Genomic DNA, 27,748 nt, shown 5'->3' on the forward strand with positions numbered 1-27,748 from the left:
TCTTCTTTGGTTTAGCTCTTATTTACATTTTCGGCAACAGTGTGTCCTTTTTCAGGGTAGTCTATCCTCCTTTGCCATTATGGAAAAGGGTGTCCCTCAAGGATCCTCGTTAGGGCCTCTCCTATTTTCAGTCTTTATCAATGACCTTCCACAAGCTTGCTCGGACTGTTCTATTCACTTATATGCTGATGACACAGTGATCTATAATTCCAACTCTAATATTTCTAAGATACAGAACACTCTTCAGACAGACTTTGATATTATTCAAAAATGGTTCCAATGTAATGACCTCCTGTTGAATAAAAAGAAATCATACTGTATGCTTTTCCCAACAAGATCTACTGTTAAACAAACACATTTGTCAATTAACTTTTTAGATGGCACCGCTCTTGGCAGAGTAGATGAATTTAAATACTAGGGCTTTTGGCTTGATTCTCAACTCTCCTATAAAACCCACATCAATCATACTATAAGAAAGCTGAATTGTAATATAAGGATGCTGTATCGTTTCAATAATTGTTTTACACAGCAGATCAGGTTGAGAATTGTGAAGCAATTATTATTTCCAGTTATAGACTATGCTGATGTAGTATATCAGAACTCCACTGAGACTTGTCTTAAGCCTTTGACTGTTGTCTTTAATAGTATTTGCAGATTTGTATTGAAATGTTCATACAGGACGCATCACTGTATCCCGTATGATTCATTGAATATTCTGTCACCCAACGCCAGGAGACAGTTTCATTGGTTCCAGCTTATTTTTAAGTGCATACATCTTAGTTATCCACTCTACCTGCAACAACATTTAATACCTTACCAAACAAACTATATTTTGAGGCACACCGAATATCTATCACTTACAGTACCACATATCTCCAAAGAAAGCGGCAAGCGTTCATTTAAATACAAGGCTCCCTTTGACTGGAATAGCCTGCCTGGGGCCTTAAGATCAATTACATCTTTGAGTCGCTTCAAGACATCTTTGTTCACATATCTGAAAGCAAATAACCGTTGTAATTGTTTTCATTAATGCTTTTTTGTGTGTCTTTGATCTGTCAATATGCTCTGTTATAGATATGTGAGCGTACGTGTCTATATTTTCGTATATGTGTATGTATGTACTGTGCGCATGCATATATGTGTCTCTGTATGTATATATGTGGATATGAAGATGTATGCTTGTTGTATATATGTGTATATGTATGTATTTTTAGGGAATGGGAGCTGGGAAGGGGGCTGTATGTGAGTGAATGTGTATGTTGTATTGTACTGTACTGTAGTATCTTGTCCTTGTACCTTTGTCTTTGTCCAGTCCTATCGAGGACCCTCTCGAAAATGAGATGCCACATCTCAAGAGGCATTCCTCTTTAAATAAATAATAATAATAATAATAGAGACATGACCATGGAATTAGCCCTTATAACATCCTACGAAAAAAGAAACAAATAAAAATAATACATTTAATCTCTATTGAATTAATTAGATATTCCTAATTCGAAAAAGGGTGTACAATATATGTTTCAGAAGGTCTGTCTAGAAATATGACAACGCAATGAGACAATTTTTTTTTGTGCAAATCTTCCAGGCCCTTCCAGGCACTGTTTTTATTACATAAATGTATAAGTATAATAATCCGCTAAATTAGGTCATTTGAGCTATTTCCCATGTTTAGGAGGAAATGGGTCCCATTCTCCCCGAGCCCTGATGGACATTAAAGATGATGATTGATTTTAGTGATGCGTCTGCCTCCATGGGGGTTTGGAGGTGACCTTTCAGCACTCGAAGACGCAGATGTGAGATTCTTTTTCCATGACCAAATTGTACACATGCCTCACTTAAATGGCGGAACAAATTATAGCCTAGTAGGGAGTGAATTTAAGAGATTTGCTTGGACGCTACTTTGGCCTCCGCAGACTGTTGACTGCAGAGACAAAACAAGGGGAAAGCGAAATCTGCTTTAGGTTGCAGTACACACACATTCATAATGCTATGACATTATTGAGCCCAGAATGCTGACTTCATCTTTTGGTGAAAGATCCCTGGCAAGCAAAAAGCATAAACATAAATGCACACATTCCTTCCTGGGTGTTAACAGATACTTGCCCTCTGTGATAGATAAAGGGAGTGTTGCTTTGTGCTGTCGCATATTACAGTATACTGCACTGTAACTGATATAGAAACAACTTAAACATAAGGACAAACAAGGCATTTAGTGTCCATTGTGTGTCTTTGTGTGTGTGTAAGTGTCTGTATGTGTGCGTGTGTAGGTGTGTGTGTGTGTGTGTGTGTGTGTGTGTGTGTGTGTGTGTGTGTGTGTGTGTGTGTGTGTGTATGTGTATGTGTGTGGTTGCTGTCCTGCCCAAATCATGTCCTGTGGTCATTAAGGAGGTCACCCTTTGTGCCCTGCAAATGAATGTAGAAAGCTTTGCTTCCCACAGGAGAACAAAGGCAATGCGCAAAACCATTTATCTTTTTCTAACAGGATAGCATATCTTCTCTATTTCTACTTAATATCTTTGTGACCATTTTAATAAAGATCTGTGCATCACACTGTGAATGCCTTTATTATGTTAGTAAGATATTGCGCTATACAAGAATACCAGGCTGTTTTTTCTGTATAATTTTAAAAATTCTGCTCAAAGCACCATTTAGACATTTTGAAACGGCCTGCATAACTGCTGCACCCCCCCCCCCCCCCACACACACACACACACGTGCCACCCCCCCTCCCCCCCCCCCACACCCGCAGTGTGTGACCAGATCCAAAATTGTGAGGCCAGATGGTCTCCCCCAGGATATTGCTTCCAAAGGGATGTGCAACGGGTGAAAAAAAAAAAAGTGAAAAAAAGAGAGAAAAAAATAACGCTAATATTAGACATATTAGAGCATCTCTCAAGGTACTTCCACTGACAGATGGCGTGAGTATCTCTGACTCACGACACTGGAGTGAATAGTGGCGCCAGCATTTCCAGACCGATACGGAGCTGCAGGAAAATGCTGAAATCCTCGGCAGGCATGGAGGCCCGCAACATGGGAGGACTTTCAGTGGACCATGTCCAACAAGATTAGACTCCTACTCTTTCTCTTTTTGGAGAGGAGTTTGCCTGCAGAATTCATGAGAGCTTGACACTTCTCTCTCTCTCTCTCTCTCTCGCTCTGTTTTTTCTCTCTCTCTCTTTCTCCCCTGACTTCTAGTCTTCTCTCTTAAATTTTGGCATAACTTGACTTAGCTCTACCCGACTTAACTTTGATGAATATGCAAAAGAAAAACTCATCAAGGAATATGAAATCAGATGTATCAGAGAGAATAAAATGACTTGCTTTCTTTGAAATAAAAAAAGCTATCTGTACTGAAAGCATATTTATGTGGTCAATATGTGGATCATCCAGTCATGGTTATAGTTAATATTTGCCTGCAATAGTGTTGTATATATTTTACTGGTTTTTTTACTGTTATTTACGTTTTTTTCAGTGTTTTATGTGACCGTTATGACCTGTGAGTATCTAGTTGTGGAAGACTATACGCATACAAAAAAACAGAGTGTGGAAGAGGCTGCGATGCGACACGTAAATCCGCTTTAAATCAGTCACACTTGAGCCTGTGCCTCACCAGTCCACACCAGGCAGCCCCGACGTGGCGCCCCCTCCACGGAGCTCTGGATGATGCAGGCCTCTCTTCTTAGCAACAGGACCAGGGGCTGAGAAACCAGAATGTTACTCATCAAATTAACGCTACATCAATCACCGGGAGTTGCTCAACAGATGCCTCTGTCACTGCCATTGGCAAGTGACATATCTTTGTGAGGATGAGTAGAGTGCATAGTCACAACCGCTGCCAAACAGAGGGTTTTTTTTACTCTGTCTTTCTTTCTCTCTCTCTCTTTCCCCCTTTCTCTCACTCTCTCTTTGTCACTACAACAAATGTCGAGCTGTCTCCCTGCATCCATCTGAGTGTGGGTGTGTGCATAAGACCGCAGCTGAGAGGTGAAACCTTTAAAGATGCCGTAAACAAATTCTGTGACAACTCACAATAACAGGCAGGCAGCATCTCAACAGGTCCATCTCTCTTTTTTTCTGATTAGCTTGTAAACAGCAGCCGCCTCTACAATTTTTGGTTTACTGATTGTGGAGCCTTGAAGAGTACAAGAGCATCTATTGAAATGACAAGTGAAAGGATATCCTTCCAGCTTAGCCGAAGTATTTCATAAAGAGACAATTTGAGAATTATGAGCAACATGAAATTATATAAAAACCAGTAAAATGCCACTGTAGGCCACACAGATAAGCCTCTCGGAGTTCAGAGAAGGGACTTTCATGCCATAAAGTCCGACTGAGGTAATCTACTTAGGCAGGTAATAAAATTACAGCACCACCCAAATGAAGTGGAGACCGAACCATGTGATTATGATCTCGTTAATTTTCAACTTCACATAGCCCCCTCATTAGGCTAAATAAAGGGCTGTGTCAAGCACCTAATACATCTGAATCCCAATTCAACCAATTAGCTACCATCCAGTACAGAGAGCGGATGTCTATGTAAACCATGGGGTCTAAGTCAAAGATCTGTTCTGGGGCATCAAAACAACAGCAGCAGCGATAAAAAAAAAAGAAAAAAACATTTTGATTTGTTTATGAGACAAATTATTTTTGTAAATTCTTCTGAAGTGCCAATATAGTACTGCTTTGCCCATTCTGCTCTGTCTCCCATCTCTCTTTCTAAGTCTGAATCATTGCTGACCTTTCTGCGGGGGTCTTTATGATATGCACGCTGCTGTATCGGTCTCAACTCTGCAGAATCACATGGAAGGCACTGACCATTTTTAACTTGCCCTCTTCTTGAGTTCAACACTCATTGCAGAGTCTTAACATACACAGTACAAGAGTGATTAAATTTAACCTGATATAATAGTTAGAGACCATGGTGAGCTCGTGTCATCATTGAATCACTGCAGCAGAGCAGACCTGAATAATGAAGCATCTGGCCTGCTGTACAAAAATACTCTACAAGAGCTCCACGATAACCTGATGATAATACAGGAATATAATATATTCAGATAATGGTTCTTACTCTCTTAAGAAAGAAAAGAGTCGGCATGCTGTCAGAAGTGTTTAGTTTTGTCTGCTGACTCTGGGAAGGCAAGTTCATGCCTCAGAGTGTGATTACTCAACATTTTTCAGTTCAAACTCATCTGATCAAGAGAACTGACTCCGATTCGACTGCTTCTGTGAGAATTCAGTGACTTTTTTTTTTCTTCTTCTCCTTCTTCTTTAAACTCTAATCGCATGTTCTTCTAATTCACTCATCACGAGGTGCCCAGCAAAGTCTGGCTGAGGTGGAATTGCATCTGTCACCAAAAGCAATCTCTCTCCTCCACCACCATGTTCTCTTCCTTCTCAGCCAAGGTCCTCATGCCAGCAAATTCAATAAAGGATAAATCAGTTTATGTACTCTGGTGCCGACTCCTTCCCCCTGGCCTAGCGGAGGGGCTCGTGAGTCTGATGGCCTCTGCTCGTAAATAACGTCTCTTTGCTGTAACCTGCCACTCATCAGACCTTGTTGCATCCACACATCAGGACCAACATGGCACTGTGCTACATCGTTTTAGTGACGATTAAAATCACTTTATTTTTGCTATTCATACTAATACCATAAAGACAAATTAAAAACAACAAAAAAAAAACATGCTCATCCTTGTTTTTAGATGAGATTATGGGGCCAAAGCAGATGAAATGCAATTAGCATTTTACCTCAAGCACTATTTTTCATGTGCGGAGCAACAAGCATACAGCTGGTTATATTTACTGTATAAATGACTGAGCTATCTGGACAGTTAAATTAGTTAATTGGGACGTGCTACACAGTGATTACACAAGAGAAGCCTAATAGCACATAGAAATAATTGTGGGTCCAATTATTTGATTCTTGGGTACAACAATCTGATTACTGGTATATTGTATTCCTTTAATCCTTTTAATTATAAATCAGTTAAGGTGTTTCTTTAGAAAGTGGACTTGGAAACTCACTGGTGAAACCATGGCCATTATTTTCTCTGGACAATTTGTATGCGTCTGAGAGCACAGTTTGCTAAAGGGGTCCTCCATTTAGAAAATGTGACAGAATCTCCCTGCAATCCATTTACCCGCACATCTGCACAACAAGAGCCCGCTACCGAAAGCTTGCTAACAGTGTTTCACTGAACATTACGTGCTTGGCTGACAGAAAGTGAGAGCGGGAAAGAGACAGAGGGAAAGAGACAGAGAGGGAAAGAGACAGAGGGAAAGAGACAGAGAGGGAAAGAGACAGAGAGGGAAAGAGACCGAGAGAGAAAGGTAGAGAGACAAGGGGGAAAGAGAGCAAAAGAAAGACAGAGACACAGGGGTAGAGAGAGAGAGAGAGAGAGAGAGAAAGTAAAAGAGAAAAGCTGGTGTCTGTGTTCCTATCCTTATTTTTTGGAGCCAGCCGTCCAGAGGGCACTCTGGAGGCTGGTGCAGCATGAGGCCCTTTTAAATCACATATCTGAGGGGGGAGAGACAAAAGGATTGGAAATTGGAAATGGAAGCCTGTGACAGCAGAAGAAAAGAGCTGGGCTTGTGGTCTGAGGGTCCCTCTCTCCCCCGCACGTGAAACCCGATCGCTTTGTCACCGGCCCCTCCATTGGGTCTGTGGGAGTAAGGCCATTGATTTGCTACTGCATAATCAGACAGACAGAGAGGGCAATGACTGCATCTACTGGTGTGTGTGTGTGTGTGTGTGTGTGTGTGTGTTCTGGAACACAACACAAAGGAACCGGGTCGGGCACGGCTGTCTCGTTCAGTTCGGTCTGGAGATGCACAAGGCTCTCTGCTACACCCAAACACCTTCCTTCCACTCTCAGTGGACGGAGAAGCACTATTAAAGACACATTAGTATTCGTCGTTGAGTGAGATTTTGCAGTAATGCAATGATTGACTGTGTTTCTGTGGACAGAGATAGAGAGCAACATTTAACTGCATGATTAAAAGGTAAATGCATTTCCACTCTCATCTGCCACGACTGCAGAATGCAAAGTCCATGTTTTTTTTTTTACAAGTATGTGCCATACTGAGAATGGGGAACGAAAATTATAGGAAAAAACTGGCTCGTTTTTGTATGTTGGCAGCAAAGATCAAAACTCGGATCATGCTGTTCTGATAACATGTATTCGTCATAACATTAATCAACAGCATGCAGCCCACACTCTCTCTGGAAGCTCTCTCCCAATAAACACACTAATGAACATCTTCGTCTGGCCACTGGAGCTGCGATGGCGCAAGTTTCATCACTCAACTCGGTGGGTTTTTAGGAGGTAATTGCGTACGCTGGAGTGGGCCACCCGTCTGCCTGCCCACGCCGAACAGATCCCCTATTGTTGGAGGACACGCAGCTCCCAGATGGAGTAAGACAGACAGTAATGAAATGAACGGTGCTGGTGGGAAGGCTGCCAGAGAGGCGGGTCAAAGACCAGCTAAGAGCTTGTGTTCCTTCGTAGCTAGAGGTCAAAGGTCATCCGGGTTCTTAGAATGAGATTTTGCATTCCTCCTCTGCATGTATAAGCGCTGGGTCAAGGTTGAGGCTGAGATACAGAGAATACCAGAGAGTGGGGTGAAAAAAAAACAAAAAACTCCTGATTTGAAGTAAAGGGCTGTGGCTCCTCCACAGGTTATGAATATTTAGACATAATTATTTAGATAGAATAGATAAAATATCTATTCTAATAATAATAAAATATCTAAGTGATTGAGGCATGGAGTTATGGGGGCTGTGTTTGAACTGTGCTGGAATTAATAGAAGAAAAGTGGCGTGAGAGGAGATCGCTGTTACAATACAAAGTAGGAGCAGTTTGCCAATCACCCTTGATGTGAGCAGAATAAATTCCCCCTCTCTACCTACACATGTAAATAGTCAGACAAAGAGAGACTGTTGGATGAGATCATTTGAATCATAATGGAGGGTGCACAACTCACGAGCACACTGGTGTCTAGCAAGGCATGGTTGTGTGAAGAGTACTTGAAATGAGAGATGAGGTGACAGACCTATTTTTTGGGGCTAACTCTGCTACAAGTGCAGTCTCTCACCATTTTATAACTGGATTCTATGAGGCCATCTGCTCCAGGCTCCAAAGCCCTTTTTTTAGCACAAAATATAATTTGAATAGGGAGAAGATAGAATGATTACGCAGGCACAAGAAGACATTTCTGGGGTGATTGAAAGCCAAGTTTCAATTCCACATTTCCATTTCTGCATCTAAATCTAAAACGTGATTCTGACTTGTGTTGTGAAACACTGGCAACACGACAAGCACCAGCTGACTCATAGAAACTGAGGCACAGGTGTTTTTTTTCAGTTACTGCATCTCTAACTGCTTTTAGAAATCAAAATATCCCTCACTGTACGTCTGCTTGAAACATTGAAAGCATAAACAGACAATGACAACAACAAATAACAAACAAAGAAAAAATATATATTGTGTGCCGTTGAATCATCTCAAACTTTGCATTTGGTATGGTCGTTTGCAGGATACCAGCAGCGAGAGTGCGATCCATCTGTTCACTTAAGCTCAGCGGAGCGTAGGGGTGCGGTGGTCGCTCGGGGAGAGACAGCTGTTAGCGGCACACACGACACGCGGCATCTTTCACCATGTCACACTCTGCCGCAGAAACCAACTCAGATTCCCCACCTATTCCCCTCTGACCCACGGCGCGGACGGCAAAGCAGCGTACTGAGGAGACCCCAGGCCCAACGTGATTAAACACCAGCTCTTGCTAACTGTGTGTGCTGAGGTGACCCATGTGGAGGGGATTAAAATGAAGAGCCATGCAATTTGCAGAAACCAGGGAAGAAAACACACACACACACGCACACACACACACATCAAGGGAATATAAGGGGGTTATTCTTCATTCCGAAGTGAGAAATGATGCATGCACCATAAAAAAGCTGAATATATAAGAACCTATAAGTGCATTTTTTGCCATCATTATGGTATTTTATTTCCATTTCTTTTGAATCTATTATGCTGGTGCTCACTCCCTCGGGAAAGTCATTTTAGGTAACGCAAAACCTCATCTCATTGAGGTCTGGGAACTACACGTTAATTGGGCGCTACAAATGTCTATCAAATGCGTCTGTACGTCGTCATCGTCTTGCTGTCCCCCCTCCGTTCTGTGATTGGTTCCTTCGTTGAGGTGAAAACGAAGTCCATGGAATCCAGCTTGCCTAGCAGCGTGAATAACATCGCATGCATAAGGCAGCATGGGAAAACCCAGGCTACTAAAAACTAGTGACTTGTGGGAAACGGCACAGCATCACACCGCTAGCCTTTCATTTACCCAGCATGCCACTGGCCTGATATGATGCGGAGATCTTTTATAATTCAGACAGAAGAGACTTTTGATTTGCCAGCTGGAGGCAGTCATGTAGATCACTGAATCCTGCAAATGAGTGCTGGCCGTTTCTACTGGCTGGCAGAGAGGGCTGAGAGGGTCTTGGCTTTTAATCCTCGGTCAGGGTTTCGGAAGATTCGGGGGTCAGCAAGCAAGGGCCTCACGCCCAGACAAAACGGCTGACTCTCTCTGTCCCAGGTGAACTGGTTTAGCCACCTTGCCTTGTAGCGTGGTCACACCAGCCAGACAGAGAAGAGGCCCGGGCCATCAGCTTAAGAGACGGCCGGAGCAGTGGAGATGGGCAAACCCAAGCAGCGGGCAGCGGCAGCAGCAGTGGCGGGCAGTGCTGGGCAGTGTTAGCGGCTACATGAGGTCAGGCTGTCGGTTTGTCTCTGAGTCATGCTGGCATCTGGGCTCGGCGTCACATCACCTCACTATAATTACTGCTGATCGTTGGCTCGCTCAGCTCTCATCTAGTCTCAAAAGATAAACGTGTCAGTCTGGTGGAGTTCAAACTGAAAAAGAAGAAAAAAAGGATTCTGCATCTGAGCTGGTTGATCAAGGTGGTATCAACACCAAGGACAGAGAATGAATGCCCAGTGCACACACATACTGTGGTGATACAACATATACAGGGGCCACACTGGACTCGACTAAGATGCTTTATGTAAAAGCATGCAGTACATGAATAAACAATGAATGAATAAAAAAAGACCACAGACAAAGATGTATGCTGTTGGAGCTTTGCGGGGAAGCATTCCAACAGCATTTGTTTAGCTGAGTAATTGGAACGGCTAAAGAGCACTGGCTTCGCTACTGTATACAATGCTTTCTCGATACCTTCTCATATTCATCACACTGCACAAGTGGTAGCAAGGTGACCCTCTCAAAATATATGGCACACCACTGCCAAGACTCCCCAGGAAGTTATTTGTCATCGGCTGTCCCACCAGCTACAGGAGTTACAGGAGTCAGTTAATCAGCTTGCCTAGATTTGGGCGTGACACACTGAAACACGTATATCCCCTGAGCCATACATCTTGCTGTCAGTGTAGTCTCTGGCCAACCGGTGTCAGACTCATCCTGATGTTCTGAGACGTGGCCCGGGGGGGGGGATACGGGGGATAGAGACTCTAATGGTGACCGTGAAACAGAGACTGAGAAAACCCAGGCCTCAGCTCAGCCAGGAACCACAGAGAAAATAACAAAGTGCCGTCCATAATCATTTGTAATAAAATCACAACTAGAGTAATTAACTTGTTATAAACTCATCATAGTCAATTAGTTTAAACAGAGTCCCAGCTTGTTGCTAAGTGATGTGAAGTAGGCATACTATCATTTTGTACAGCAGAAAGAAATGTCAAGCCCATAGAAATAAACTTATTGCTTTGGTCATACTCCTTGACAAATTCCTAAAATACATTGAACTGACATTGAGGAGCATCACTTTGCAATCTGGAGGTTGAACCAAGTTCATCACTCACTCAACTCCCACCTCACTAGCTGCCAACTGCAAACCATTTTCCTGCTTTTCCTGCTACTACCAGTAGTCTGTGTGATCTACTGTGGAATTTGTGGCACCAGAACCAATTCAGATTCTGATTGATGGCTGTTTCAGACTCCAGTTCCAGAGGGAGCTTGTTCTCCTGAGGATGCATGCACTGCATATTAGCCTAGCATTTCAGATCCTGACCATGGCATAACACTGTATGTGTAGATACGCTTTTACAAACAAACGGTGCTGTTTTGTTATGGACAGGTGGAGTAATAAACAAAGCTAATAACCTCTGAGAGGATAGTAGTTCACAGGCGTCCATAACACTGGTGTCTGGTAAAGAGAGCTTTGGAGTCAGACAGACTGATCAATCTGCGAGTCAGGGCTGGGCTGGACTGCATCGATCCCAGATAATGAATAGACTGAGCAGGGCCGAAGGGTTAAGTTCATTGCTATATGTAAATGACAGAAACAACCATGCGGGGCTGTGCGGTGTAAATCTCTCAGAATTGCTCTAAGGGCCGTAATTGTGTGGAAAATTGTGTCATTATAATCGATACATGATGGATTAGGCAGCTTTCGCTTTCAAGGTTAAACAGATAGATTTCACAGGCAGAGCAGAAATGTGTTACACATCAAAAAATGTCCCCAACCCACGGCATAAGCAGAAAAAAAAGAGATTGGACATTTCAGCATCTTCTTCTGATTCAGACCTAACCAGCATGTACCTACATTTATACGTATTCACAAAGGGGGAAAAACTGACGTAGACCCCTGCAAAGGCCATCTATCGATCGAAAGTGCATCCCACCCCCACCCCCCTTCAGAAATACTATAAAGTGGTATCTTCAGTCTCAGACTGCAGGTATCACATGAGCCTCTGTGGTTTGCTGATGGAACGGTAAAAGGGGGGAAGGGATGCTCCAATGCTCCAGACTCAGTAAGGGGCGCGGGGCGGGTGGGGCGGGTGGGGGGAGGGGGGGAGCCCTGTCCTGGCCCTGTCTGGCTCTCTGCGAGTCTCTCTGGTGACACTGGTCCATCCGATATCCCTGCTCCTCTGCTCCTCCCGGAGTACTGCCTTTCATAGGTCTGAAAAATGATCTGTCAAAACCTCGGTTTGAGTTACGCTCCCTCCTTGTCCCCCACCATCCCCCCCCCCCCACAACCCCCATCTACTTCTGGGACTCCAGATTGCAGCACGGAGGAACACAGGATACCCAGCATGCTGCCTAGATCACTGATGACATAGACACACACACACACACACACACAGACACACACAGCCACACACACACACACACACACACACAGACACACACAGACACACACACACACACACACACACACACACACACACACACACACACACATACAACTCAGCACCTCTCTTTATCGCTGCAACCTCAGCGCACAAACATTTGTTTTGGCCTTTTAGAAATGATGTCCATTCCATCATTTCAACACAGTGTTTCTTATTCATGTTCAACTAGACTACAGTTTTTTTAACAACTGCTTTCACAGTGAGAATTGAAATTGTGCGGTTTAATATCTGTTCTAACTCCAGAACAGATTGTGCCCTCACACACACACACACACACACACACACACAAACACACACACACACACGCACGCACGCACGCACGCACGCTCGCACGCACGCGCGCACGCACGCACGCACGCACACACGCACGCACGCACGCACACACACACATACACACACACACGCACGCACACACACACACACACATGCTCAGAGACATAGATACATATACACACACATGCACTCTTTATATCTCTGTCTCTCTCTCTCACACACGCACACACACACACACACACACACACACGCACACACACACACACATGCTCAGAGACATAGATACATATACACACACATACACTCTTTCTATTTCTGTCTCTCTCTCACACACACACACACACACACACACACACGCACGCACACACACACACACACATGCTCAGAGACATAGATACATATACACACACATACACTCTTTCTACCTCTGTCTCTCTCACACACACACACACACACACACACACACACACACACATACACCTACACACTCATCATTGAACTGTGATTGGGAAAAGAGAACCCATCTTATTTTTAGTCTAAATTCATCTATTCATTTGAAATGGGGTTGGAACCAGGCGAGCCCTCAGAACCGCTGCCGCCAGGCCTAGTCTGACCGCTGGTTAGCAGAGGATCTGGCTTGGACACGTTCCAGAGCCTGCTCTTGCCCACCACAGTGAATGGCCTTGAGATTCAGGCGGATTTGCCAAAACATTGTGGGGTTGTGACACTAAGCTTATGGAGGTCTGTTTGCTACGGAGCGTTGGGAGCAGATTAGCCTTGGCCTTGATCTCGTGCTCCCTCTCTCTTTTTCTCTCCCTCTCTCCACCCTTTCTTTTCCCTCTCTCTCTCTTTTTTGCTCTCTTATCCCCCTCTCTCATAGTCACTCTTTCTCTGTCCCTCTCTCTCTTTCTCTCCCTCTCACACACACACACACACACACACACACACACACACACACACACACACACACACACACACAACCCCCCCCCCACTCTCCTCTCTGTGTAGCTGTGTTGTGCCCAGTGCTGGCACTCCCACCTCAGACTGACGTCAGTCCTATTTATCCACGTGAAATGGCCTATTACAGACAATTTGAGCAAAATGACAACAAAGCACTCAAATAAGAAATGGTTGATGGCAAAACGTACAAATGTACATTACGAGTCAGAAAAGAAGTTGATAATCTCATCAGTCATGCAAGAGCACATGTGTTGGGGAACTTCTCTAAGAGGCTTGGAAAAATCCAATCAAAGGGAGAAGCTAGCCTGGCAAGTCTATTGCCAAAGTTTGGGTCACTCATTACTAAAAGGTCTATGATCCAATCAACTTCATCTAAGATTGATTTTTTATTGCATTTACATATATTTAATTTTGTGTGCTTTATTTCTATTTCAAGTTATTTTAAGTTAGTCATCTTTAAATGTTTGAGCATTTATTTGACAGATATTAATGTAGAATGTTTTAAAATGTATTCACAGTAAAACTGAACTGGCCTTGTGTAACCTCTTCCCCAACGCTGGGAATCAACAGGTGGAAAGTCGGTTGTGAAACTGGCCAATCTGGACAAACTAAAACAAACACTTACAGACAAACCACCTCCATACAGCTGAGAGTTTCCAGCAGTAGCCCTTCCTGACCCACTGGAGCATGTGTTTTGGTGCAGGTGGACTGTTTCTCAGTCACTGGTGTGCGCAGCATATCTGTCTTGTCGATAACACCTGCAGTCTTATTGGGCATTTAGCCACTTTCCCTGTCAGTTACAGCTGGTGAAACCCTCACCATGAGGATGAGGAAATATGCGTCGGTGGTGCAAGAATTAGACGCCTTGAGCAGCGGCTCAAGCTGCCCTTCGCTGCAGCCCAGCAGTGTGTTGATAAAACTCTCTCTGCCCAGTGCCAGTTAGGCTGCCCACTTACCCCTGCCTGTGGCAGTAAGTCCCTCCTGAATGAGAATGAGAGAGAGAGAGAAGAGAGAAGGGAGGAGAGAGAGAAGAGAGAAGAGAGGAGAGAGAGAAGAGAGGAGAGAGTGAGAGAGAAGAGAGAAGGGAGGAGAGAGAGAAGAGAGAAGAGAGGAGAGAGAGAAGAGAGGAGAGAGTGAGAGAGAAGAGATGAGAGAGAGAGAGAGAGAAAAGAGGAGAGAGTGAGAGAGAGAGAGAGAGAGAGAGAGACAGGGGTGAGGGGTGGAGGCGGCTGGAGAAGGATGCAGGTTTTAACCACGGATAAGACCCAAGATTATTGTCCTTTCCCAGCCACCTGCTGGTCTGGCCTTGTGGATTAAAGCAGTCGTGTCATCCGCCATTAAACAAAGCAATATAGCCCTAAATCCTATCTGTTGTTGTGCCTCTGGCAAAAATAAAAAAATAAAAAGCCAGAGGATTATGAATGCGACATCCAGGGGCCACTTTTCCGGTGGCAAGCCGGTCTGTTTTGGTGATCCCAACTAGCCGCTAAGGCTGTGTGTACGCAGGACACTGGTCAAACAATGCTCAAAGGCCACTTAGGCAGCCAGTGGAGAAAGCCTCAAACATCCTCCTGCCAATGTGAATGACTGTGAGTGGGTGACCCAGCCCTGAACTGTATTAAATGTTCTCTGCCTTAGAGCACTCATATGACTGCCCAGGGAGAGGAGGGGAGTTTTTTTTTCCCTAAGGGAGGTGGGACAACTTTGTGAGTCGGCTTTATTTGGAGCATAGAGAGTAAGAGAGAGAGAGAGAGAGAGAGCGAGAGAGTAAGAGAGAGAGAGAGAGAGTAAGAAAGATAGAGAGAGAGAGAGGGAGGGGGGAGAGAGAGAGAGGGGAGGGAGAGAGAGAGGGAGGGAGAGTGGGAGAGAGAGATAGAGAGAGAGAGCGAGAGAGTAAGAGAGAGAGAGAGAGTAAGAAAGATAGAGAGATAGAGAGAGGGGGGAGAGAGAGAGTAAGAGAGAGAGAGAGGGAGGGAGAGAGAGGGAGGAAGAGAGAGATAGAGAGAGAGAGAGGGGGAGAGAGAGAGAGAGATAGAGAGAGTGCTGGTGTGGGGAAACCATGCAAATTAAACGTGGCATGCAAAGCTGCTGCAGAGCCTGAGAGCTATCAAAGGTGCCTCAGTCCAGTTCTGATTAGTGCTAAATTCTAAAGTAATGGATGAATTTGGAATAAAAGTCAGGCGGTTCCTCTCCACTATACTCACTCAAGTGGTGAAGGAGTGTGTGTGTGTGCTTGGACACGATTACTTCCCTCTCTTCATTGTTATTGTGTATATATTTTTTGTATATTTTATTGTATTGTATATTGTATATTTTTAACAGTATTTTTGCATATGTCTTACTGTCCTTTCTGTTTTTACTCTTATGTAAAATTATTATTATTGTGTACTTGAGACCAAAGAGCACCAGAGTCAAACTCCTTGTGTGTACACGCAAACCTGGCCAATAAAGCTGATTCTGATTCTGATGAGTGTCTGTATGCTAGTGAGCATACTGTGTGTCTGTGTGTGTGTGTCTATGTGTCTGTGTCTATGCATGTGTGTGTGTGTGTGTGTGTGTCTATGCATGTGTATGTGTGTGTGTGTGTGTGTGTGTCTATGCATGTGTGTGTGTGTGTGTCTATGCATGTGCGTGTGTGTGTCTTTGCATGTGTGTGTGTGTGTGTCTATGCATGTGCGTGTGTGTGTGTGTGTGTCTATGTGTGTGTGTGTGTGTGTGTGTGTGTGTGTGTGTGTGTGTGTGTGTGTCTATGTGTGTGTGTGTGTGTGAGGGTGCTGCAGAGGGAGTGGAGCCGTTCTAAGGTGTCTCATGCTATTCATCCTACCCCCCCCATGCCCATAATCCATCTGTATTATCTCCCCACTCAACTCCATGCTGTTTATGCAACAGTTGTTGTCCTCAGAGCCAGCTAAGTGCTACGGCTCACTCATCATGTCAACCAGGACCTCCATGCTGACACTGGCCCTCGGGGAGAGACAAATATTCACACCTGGTATTAAAAGCAATTAAGCAAATGGGATTTGAGGATGTATATATTCGTCTTGGACTATCAGCATATGGGGAAAGAAAACTTCCCTGCTGTTTCATGAAATCTAGGTGTGTGGAGGTACTGGATGTGTGGAGGAGTTAAGCTAAATGTGTAGCTCTGTTAGGCAAGCTGGGCACAGTTCCTCTGCACAGGGCAGGGCAGGTGATGAGATTCAGCAAGAGCGCGGGGATCTGTAATGGTTTATTTAAAAAAACAGAGGCACAGACTTATGCTGACAGACAGACAGACAGACACACACACACACATGCACACAAACGCACACACACACAGACACACAAATGCACACACACACACACACACATAAACACACACACACACGCATGCACACAACCATTAGCCCATCACCTTTGCTTTAACACAATATCAGTTGCTTCATCTGAAAGCCCCCCCCCCCAAAAAAATGGTCCTGAGGATTGACCGCGTCTGACAGCCAGTCCCCCGCGTATCTGCTGCTCTAGTGTCCGCAGCTCTCAGTCCCCCGCGTAGCCTATCTGCTGCTCTAGTGTCCCCCGCGTAGCCTATCTGCTGCTGCTGCTCTAGTGTCCCCCGCGTAGCCTATCTGCTGCTCTAGTGTCCCCCGCGCGGCCTATCTGCTGCTCTAGTGTCCGCAGCTCTCAGTCCCCCGCGTAGCCTATCTGCTGCTCTAGTGTCCGCAGCTCTCAGTCCCCCGCGTAGCCTATCTGCTGCTCTAGTGTCCGCAGCTCTCAGACCTCCCTCTGCTTGCGGCCGCGGCAGATCTCTGTGGGTGCAGGAGCCGTGATTGCAAAGTGTGTATCGGTGTCATTATGTTTCCCCCCGCAGTGTGTGTGTGTGTGTGTGTGTGTGTGTGTGTGTGTGTGTGTGTGTGTGTGTGTGTGTGTGAAGCACAGCCCCTCCACGAGAGGAGGAGGGTCCTGCCTATCACAACATAAAAACACATTCAGATGGATAGGGCTGTTATGGTGGCTAGGTAATTTATGCTAAGCAATACAGCGTGGGTGAGCAGCATAAGCAATCAGAGGAAACGATGCCATGCACACATGTGCTGTGCTGTGCTGTGCTGTGCTGTGCTGCGCTGCGCAGGATGGTGTTGGCAAGAAAATAAAACAAGGGCTAAGTTTGTGCTAGTGTGTGTCTGTCTGTGTGTGTGTGTGTGTGTGTGTGTGTGTGAGGGAGTGAGAGAGTGGAGGTGGGAATCTTTAGACAGATATGCAAACAATCCTTTCATGTGTGTGTGTGTGTGTGTGTGTGTATGTGTTTGGAGGGGGGAATCTTTTGACAGGTATGCAAAACTTCCTTGCAAAAGTCCTCAGCTTTAAATTACATTGTGAGGGAGGGTTAGAGTGGGAGTTTGATTTTAAGTGTTGTATATACATGTAATTACTGTCTTTTCTGGCACCCATTGTTGTACCATAATTGCATTACTAAATAGCAAACAGTACATTGCAGCAGAACAAAAAAAAAAAAAAAAACATGTATTGGTGTACAGCAACTTGTTGCTTACCGCAAATATTTTTTTTTCTGAAAACCATGTCGACACGCACTCCCACACACTCAAATTCCTATCAAAACAAACAGATTGGTAGCCTGCAGTAACACTCAACACATGGCATGTCTTGTTCACTATAAATGCAATGTTGACAGCCAGTCATGGTATCAGCTAACCTACAAACATTACACTGGGGAAAAGCAGCTCTGACAGATGAGGGAGTCTTCGTTTTTGGGAAAAGTAATCTATGCCGTGGGGAGGCAAAAACAACAACAGCACAACAGAGATTTACAGTTTAAAATGCTCAACTGACAATTGTTATTCTGCAGGACTCATAAAGAACTGTCACCAGCAAGTCTTTTACCGAGAGAAGAATCCTTAGTGACAGCCCAGGAACTGCAATCATGTGATGAGTCTGTTTCTATGGCAACAAAGTCTTCCTTTTGCTAACAGAGGCCCAGACTTTTTAAAATTCAGCTGACGCATGGGTCAACAAATGAGGGAGGTTTTACTTTCTGCATTGCCTTGCTGCTGAACGGTGTCCCAGACTCTTTTCTCTGTCATACCTGACTGACACCTGACAGAGAAGACTGCATCAGAAACGAGGAGAGAGAGAGAGAGAGAGAGAGAGAGAGAGAGAGAGGTTCATTTATCAAATGTTATTTTGAAGTATTAAAAAACATTGTTGTTTTAGAATTTTCAAACGAAATGGTTGGTAATTAGCACGTTTGCAATACATCTTTGCCTTGTGACATGGGCGGGCGCTGGCTCGGTAAAATGTCGGTTCGGCAAACACAAAACTCACCACGTCACTGTAGGCCTATTGTAAGTCTTGGACATGACCATTTAGGAGATAGTTATATGCATTCAATGATTTATACACCCTCAGCTTCTCCTTACTGTAGACACTCGGTTTTTCAATAATGTCTGGCCATTCAACTGATGGCAAACCTGTCTTTCCAATCACTGACGGTATTGGGTCTGTCAGGATGGTCCCATCTGATAATGTAGCCTTAGTTTTTTCAAATAATCCTCCCGATCACGTACACTGAGTGTATGTACGTATTGTGTTATATTGTTACACATTTTAGCAAAGATTTTAGATTACTGTCTGATTTTAGCCGCCTCACTAGTACTATTCAAATAGCCGCCTCACTATCCAAACGATTGTTTCTGCCTCCAGTGACGTCACGCCCACCCGAATGTTTATGTTTTCACCACCGTTGCGAAGGGGTCTATATTGGAGTTGAGCCCTGTGCAGTGTAACAGTGTGAAACCAAAAGTGTTGAATGATTAATAATTCTTACTCACTCGTACTGCACATTTATTTTTAATATGTATGCAGATATATTATGAGATAAATTGATATTTATTAGTGTGATGAAGTTGTCAAAGTTTCACTTTTCTGTAAGCAAACATCCTAACCATTTGAGGTTTCCAGTGGGCATTGCTGGAGGCCCTTACATCATATCAATAGAGAAAAAAACAGAGCACATTTTATTTATTCAGGAATGTGTCTTGCGTCTGCTAGCTCCAAACCACTCACTTCATGTTCTATTGTTCAACAGTTGAATCTAAAACCGATGCAGTTCTGATCAAGTCCTGATTCGACCTACTGTATGAACAAACTACTATGTGGTTCTGCTGACGGTAATTGTCCGAAAATCATTCTAGTTTAAAAGTAAAAAGGCTTTCGTTAAACGCAGGTGCATAGTCTTTCTGACACTTGCTTTTCAAAGGTTTGGCTTTCTCTCCCCTGCTCATTCCTACCACCCTAGAAGAATCATGGGCTCTAATGCTGGTGAGGAGGGGGCTCGTTTAAAATGCTCCTCAGGTCTTTCACAAATCAGCAAAAATTTGGCTGACATTTAACTTTTTAAAACGTGATGAATTTCCCCTCCTATGTGTCATTGGCCTTTCATACAAATTTGGCTTTGTGTGCCGTGAGAATGGAAGTCAGTGCCTGCCTTGCGCGGATCCGGCACACACTGGCGGAAAAATAGCCGTAATTCTTGGCTTCATCAGAAATGCAATTTGCACAATAATGCCATATTGTAAATCAACCGCGGGACTCCCCCCTCCCCTACATTCACTGAATGAAATGGCATTGAACAAAAAGAGAGATGCATAGCTGTCGCCTCTCCCTGGCAGACCCCTGGAAACCAGCGGCTATAATTGCCTGTTAAACATGGAGCACTGCCGAGACGCTAGAGGAATAAGCTCCGATCACATGAAATTGGAGGGAATTGTTGGCCAATTGCTCTCCAGTGATCCCAATGTATTGCCAAAGCTATTTGCAGGGGCTTCAGCAATTGAGAGTGTGGGGCACAGCAAAGAGTCGGGGAGATGTAGACAGAGAGACAGGCTGGGTGATGGATCATACCATGGGGGCACCAGCGTCTTTAAATCAAATATGACTAACTGCACATCCAAAAGGGCCTCTTGCGTTAGCCACACTGTTGCAGCTTCCACTAATAAAGAAAAAGACATCTTAAAATGGTGGGTACAAACTTGTAACAAAAAAAGAAAGTAAGTCAGAGGGGGAGATATTATGAACAGCGATAAAAAAAGGAGATTTTGCTGCAGGTTGAAATAAAAAATGATTAATTTGCCTCCATTGGAAAAATGTTATTGTGTGCCAAGCGAATATTTGAAATTTTCAGGAGGAAAGTTTTGAAATGTTCTGTATGGCAGAGAACAAAAAAAGCCAAATCCTCATGAAGAAATGAACATTTGTTAACAAAAACACGTGACAATTATTGGCACCCCTAGAAACTTGTATGAACAAAATGTAAGTGTTTACAGTTTTTTCTGAATGCTTAAACACATTTTTTGTAACTATGGCTTTTTTTGCAAAACTCTACACACAAATGGCAAAACCACTCACTGAGTTCGCAAAACTAAAAGCACAAACACTGCTTTGCACTCAGTTTGCAATTTTGTAACACACACTTTGCACAACTGTAGGCACAATGGCTATTATTTACACTATTTTGCCAACTCTCTGGCACACTTTCTCATGTGAAAACTGTTTTAGATAATTAGTTCACTTTGCAATCAGCCTAAGCACTATAAATAAGCCACAGGTAATGTAAAATGGGTACGATGGAGTGAGCAGGAAGAGTGAGAAGAGAAAAAAACAGACAAAAAACAGTCTACATGTGGGGATATTGTCATGTCAGGCCTGGATACGTCATTCCAGAATATATTTTTCCCGGTGCCTTGGACTAGGACATTGCATGTGATGTAGACAGAATTTTGAGAGAGACGACCCGATGTAGACTGATTTGTTTTGTCTCAGTGAAATTATATTTTGTGTTTTGACTTGGAAAAACACACTTGTGTTTGTTTTGATGTGTGTAAATAAACACTAATACTTGAAGTTGGGATCCCTGTATGTTTACAGAACTATGACAAAAGTATGACCTCAAACTGACATAGTCTACCTTGTGCACAGAGAAAGCAAAAGCCAGATGTGTTTTTTATTCATACCATCAGTGTGTTGTTGGCACATTGTGTGCTTACTATTGTGATGGCTTGTGTTTACTGTTAGATACGAAAACACCATTTTTACGAAGGTGTGAAGAGTTAAGCAAGGTGTGTTAGCTTTTGCAAGAGAACTACAATGTTTTGCTGATTGGGTGAGAGGTTTTGCCATTTGTGTGTAGAGTTTTGCAAAAAAGCCATAGTTACAAAAAATGTGCTTAAGCAATCAAAAAAAACTGTAAAAATAAATAAATAAATAAAAACTTACATTCAGCTTATTTAAGGTAATCAGGATACTTATGAACTTTCAAGCAGTAATCCACAATATCCTGTTTCATTAATGTATATAAAAAAATTAAATCAAATAAAAAATGTCACACAAAAGTCAAACAGCATAGTCATTCTTCAACATGGAAAAGACAACAATACACAATTCAAACAAGGGACAATTGTGTTGACCTTGGTAAGTCAGGAAATTGGTATAAAAAATTGTAAAACATTTTTTTTTATATATATATATATACTTTTAGAGACATCCAAACAAATGGAACTGTTATAAACTCCTTTTTTGTGAATTGTATATGCCATATGTTAAAACAGCAACTTTTCCAGTATGCTTGGACATGATCTGTGTCCTTTAGACTGTGGTATGTTGTATTTGGTATTACAGTTTTTTCTGAATGCTTAAACACATTTTTTGTAACTATGGCTTTTTTTGCAAAACTCTACACACAAATGGCAAAACCACTCACTGAGTTCGCAAAACTAAAAGCACAAACACTGCTTTGCACTCAGTTTGCAATTTTGTAACACACACTTTGCACAACTGTAGGCACAATGGCTGTTATTTACACTATTTTGCCAACTCTCTGGCACACTTTCTCATGTGAAAACTGTTTTAGATAATTAGTTCACTTTGCAATCAGCCTAAGCACTATAAATAAGCCACAGGTAATGTACAATGGGTACGATGGAGTGAGCAGGAAGAGTGAGAAGAGAAAAAAACAGACAAAAAAACAGTCTAAATGTGGGGATATTGCCATGTCAGGCCTGGATACGTCATTCCAGAATATATTTTTCCCGGTGCCTTGGACTAGGACATTGCATGTGATGTAGACAGAATTTTGAGAGAGACGACCCGATGTAGACTGATTTGTTTTGTCTCAGTGAAATGCTATTTTGTGTTTTGACTTGGAAAAACACACTTGTGTTTGTTTTGATGTGTGTAAATAAACACTACAGTAATACTTGAAGTTGGGATCCCTGTATGTTTACAGAACTATGACAAAAGTATGACCTCAAACTGACATAGTCTACCTTGTGCACAGAGAAAGCAAAAGCCAGATGTGTTGTTTATTCATACCATCAGTGTGTTGTTGGCACATTGTGTGCTTACTATTGTGATGGCTTGTGTTTACTGTTAGATACGAAAACACCATTTTTACGAAGGTGTGAAGAGTTAAGCAAGGTGTGTTAGCTTTTGCAAGAGAACTACAATGTTTTGCTGATTGGGTGAGAGGTTTTGCCATTTGTGTGTAGAGTTTAGCAAAAAAAGCCATAGTTACAAAAAATGTGCTTAAGCAATCAGAAAAAACTGTAATGGATGTTTGTGGGTAACTAAGTGTTTGATCTCCTTGTTGATCATATGACCTGTGACACAAATGGAAGGTTGAACCTTGCTTGTAGGTCCATGCACTGTTAACCAGTTGCCATGTTTAATTACAGTTTTTTCTGATTGCTTAAGCACATTTTTTGTAACTATGGCTTTTTTTGCAAAACTCTACACACAAATGGCAAAACCTCTCACCCAATCAGCAAAACATTGTAGTTCTCTTGCAAAAGCTAACACACCTTGCTTAACTCTTCACACCTTCGTAAAAATGGTGTTTTCGTATCTAACAGTAAACACAAGCCATCACAATAGTAAGCACACAATGTGCCAACAACACACTGATGGTATGAATAAACAACACATCTGGCTTTTGCTTTCTCTGTGCACAAGGTAGACTATGTCAGTTTGAGGTCATACTTTTGTCATAGTTCTGTAAACATACAGGGATCCCAACTTCAAGTATTAGTGTTTATTTACACACATCAAAACAAACACAAGTGTGTTTTTCCAAGTCAAAACACAAAATAGCATTTCACTGAGACAAAACAAATCAGTCTACATCGGGTCGTCTCTCTCAAAATTCTGTCTACATCACATGCAATGTCCTAGTCCAAGGCACCGGGGAAAATATATTCTGGAATGACGTATCCAGGCCTGACATGACAATATCCCCACATGTAGACTGTTTTTTTGTCTGTTTTTTTCTCTTCTCACTCTTCCTGCTCACTCCATCGTACCCATTGTACATTACCTGTGGCTTATTTATAGTGCTTAGGCTGATTGCAAAGTGAACTAATTATCTAAAACAGTTTTCACATGAGAAAGTGTGCCAGAGAGTTGGCAAAATAGTGTAAATAATAGCCATTGTGCCTACAGTTGTGCAAAGTGTGTGTTACAAAATTGCAAACTGAGTGCAAAGCAGTGTTTGTGCTTTTAGTTTTGCAAACTCAGTGAGTGGTTTTGCCATTTGTGTGTAGAGTTTTGCAAAAAAAGCCATAGTTACAAAAAATGTGTTTAAGCATTCAGAAAAAACTGTAACCCTTAAAGGTGTAGGTTTTTGAACATTCTAAGTTCCGCAACAATTGAAGGTTCTAAAATTCTATGTTGAATTCAATGAACCCAGATATTCTTTAGAATGTTCATTTCTCAACATTCCCGTCACACCGGTGTGACGGTACTCCTTTAAGGCTTAAAGGCTTTTTTCACATCTTTTCGAAACAGAGTGCCTTTGTTACTTTCCTTTTTTAACTAATCTCCCAAATAAGTTAGGAGGAGGAAGAATACCACTCCAAGGCCAAATCTAATGCCATTCAGAACTACATTGCACAATGTTATTTTACAAAGGCCCATGGCAGATTATGCAGCTGTAAAATAGGGCTTAATCTCAAAGGGAAAGAAGTTTACAAAAGTATCAGTTCTGAACTGAATATTGTGCCATAAATGTGTGGATGGATTGCAAATATGAGTAAAGCATACAAATAGAGTGAAAATATATTCCATTGTAACTGTTGGATGGTCAAATGTCAATTTGTCAACAATACAAAGAGTTAACAGAAACACAGATACAAGTATCTACACAGATTTTCTAAATTATTCACTCCCACTCTATCAATCACAGCAACTTTGTTTTCCTGTATATGCAAATGCCAACCCTATTTTTTTCTGCAGTAAGATAGACAACAAGTTGAGGTGTTATTATGCATTAGACTCAAGCCAGACTCAGTGGAAGTGACAAGATAACTTGTTAAAGTGAAAAGTCAACTTTTACAGGTATCAGTCATCATATGAAGACAGCCTAAAAGTTGTGCGTCAGTGTAATCAGCGGTAGAAAACTTTTTCAAGTTGAGAGTCGTCAGCCCTCTGGCTCAACCTACACCTACTTGGATATCTTCTGATGTGTGTGTGTGTTGGAAGCTGCCCTTCCAATGACATTCAGATCCCTGGAATCACTCCTACCTTTCCATGTAAATGTCTCTCGGAGATCTCTATCTGCAAAAGCAAACCGCTTGTAGGTAGCAGAGGAAAAATATCTGTCAACACTTTTAAAAATGGCCTCCACAGAGATATTTGCACAGTAAAATGACAGTTTTATTTTTTCAGTTTATCTGTGACACATCCTAAGCAGAGGGAGGGACACATTTCTCTTCTCTGCAAGTCTTTTACAATAATAATAATAATAATAATAATAATAATAATAATAATAATAATACTTGTTATTGTAGTCCTTGCAACAGTCAATCTTTTGCCACATCTGCTCTTGTGTGCCAAAACAATACCAGAAACAAAGATGATTTGAGTCGTATCTTTCCTATTTTATTTTTGTCAGACAATGTGAACTTTTATCTTTCTATCTATCTTTTTTCCAACACTATCCCAGGGAACTAGGATTGTAAAGCAGATGTACCAAAGACCAATTACAGTTTTTCTCAGTCGCTTTGGTGCTTTTCTCAGATCAGAATGAAAATTCTCATAACTAATAGTTCAGATGCAAGCCTGGAAAAGCCCTGGGGCCAGATGGCATCCTTGCCCGGGTGCTGAGGGACTGCGCAGCTGAGCTCTCCCCCATCATCTATTCGCTGTTTGCCGAGTCATACAAAACCGCTACTGTACCAGTGCTGTGGAAAACATCTACTATCATACCAATACCCAAGAAACTCCGCCCCCCGCCCCTCCTAACTCAACCAGTTGCACTCACCTCAATAATCATGAAATGCCTGGAAAAACTGATCCTCAGAACCCTCCTCCCAGTTGTCAGCCCACAGCTGGACAGCCACCAGTTTGCCTACAAGGCCAGGAGAGGGACGGAGGATGGCATGTCTCCTCCACTCCCTCCTCCAACATCTTGAAACAACTACAAACTTCGCCAGATTACTCTTCATTGACTTCAGTTCTGCCTTCAACACCATCCAACGCCACCTGATGATCAACAAACTCCACCACCTGCACGTCCCCCTGACCCTCATCCACTGGATCCACAACTTCCTCAGTGACAGACCACAAGCCGTCAAGATAAGTACAGTTACATCACCACTCACCACAATTAACACCGGCGCCCCGCAGGGGTGTGTCCTAAGCCCCTTCCTCTTCACCCTCTACACCAATGACTGCGTCAGTCCCACACCCATCACCACATATTTCAAATACTCTGATGACTGCTGTACTTGCACTTCTCAATGACAATAACTCCATATCTGCAGACTCCATTTCCCACCTCACACAATGGTGCACTGACAACTACAGCTTAACATCAGTAAAACCAAGGAACTTCTAATCACCAACACCAGAACACCATCTGACACAATCCACAACCCCACCTGCATCAACAACGACACCGTAGAAATAGTGGACTGTTTCAAATACCTTGGACTCACCCTGGACAATAAACTCAGCTTTGAGCAACACACCACTGACATACAAAAACACAGTCAACAGAGACTCTATGCCATCACTCAGATCACTTTCTGTTGCCCCCTGTCACCTGCTCCTTCTGTACAAAAGCATAGTCCAGCCAATCCTCCTCTACTGCCTTCCCTGCTTTTTCAACATGCTAACTGCTGCCAACAGAAACAGACTCACATGCATCACTCATACCGCAGCCAAAGCAATAGGCCTCCCCACCCCTAATCTATCAGACCTCAACAGTAAACTCACCAAGAACAGAGCACAGACCATCACTCATGACCCCACCCACCCCCTCAATCCCTTCTTCATTCTGCTTCCATCAAGACGCAGATACAGGTTCTATGGGGTGGAAGCGAGTACGCTTTGGGAAATGCTTTGTGCCCTCTGCAATAGCAGCACTGAACAACAGGTCACAGCGGTGATGGATCACTGTGCCGCCCTCATTCCTCTGTAATGCCAACTGGTGATGGTTTTCTTGTTTGTATCTGTGTAATGTGATGTATATGTGCTGTATATGTGCTGTCGTGATATATGTGCTGTATATGTGCTGTTAACATCTATGTGGGTGGGGTATGTGGTGACAGGGTGGTGGGTGAAGAACCGTAACTGTGTGTACCTATGTATTTCATGTCTGTGAGGCTTGTATGGTATGTGAAAACAAATTTCCTATGTAAGGACAAATAAACTAACTAACTAACCTCCACAACATTTAGTCATTTGTGCACATCATAGTAGCAATTTATCCTTCCTCTGAACAAATTGCAAATGCTTTTTATAACATTATCATTTGCTTATGTCATGTCAGTCAAAATGAACTATACTTATGGATGCTGAATAGTCATTCCCAATTAAACGAATAGTCTTCATTTCATTGCTTGAGTCATTACATACAAAATTGTCATGAGCTCTCTCTCTGCCTGGTAACACGTGCTGATTGAAGTCTGATGACCTCCACCTGTTCCTGCTCTGCTCTGCCTCACCCTCGTTACCTACCAGCTGCACTGCATTCACCACTCATCATGCCCTCTATATAAAGCCTTGCTTTTCAGTCCACACTTGTCAGATCGTCTGCAACCAGCACCAGTTACCTGCCTGTTTATTGAAAACGCCTCTGACTCTTTGCCTGTGATCCCGGACCCGCTCGACTACTTCTGTGTTCTCCAGCCCCGGTAATCTTGACCTGCCTTCCGTCCCTCTTCTACGAATACCGCCTAGTCCTTGACTGTACTGCTGCTTCGTTTCAATTGCTGTTGTGTGTGTGTTTCCCCCAGGACTTCCCG

At 43.0% G+C, this 27,748-nt stretch overlaps 1 long non-coding RNA gene across 1 annotated transcript; it reads left to right on the forward strand.

Annotated features, from left to right (window-relative positions):
• Nucleotides 1-754: 754 nt before the first annotated feature.
• On the forward strand, nucleotides 755-26,642 carry LOC121677775. Its single transcript, XR_006021092.1, has 3 exons — nucleotides 755-765; nucleotides 9,060-9,068; nucleotides 26,575-26,642. It is a non-coding gene; the product is annotated as an uncharacterized LOC121677775 (long non-coding RNA).
• Nucleotides 26,643-27,748: the final 1,106 nt, after the last annotated feature.

This window comes from Alosa sapidissima, chromosome 12 (assembly GCF_018492685.1).
Source record: "Alosa sapidissima isolate fAloSap1 chromosome 12, fAloSap1.pri, whole genome shotgun sequence".
In the NCBI taxonomy this organism is placed as follows: Eukaryota; Metazoa; Chordata; class Actinopteri; order Clupeiformes; family Clupeidae; genus Alosa; species Alosa sapidissima.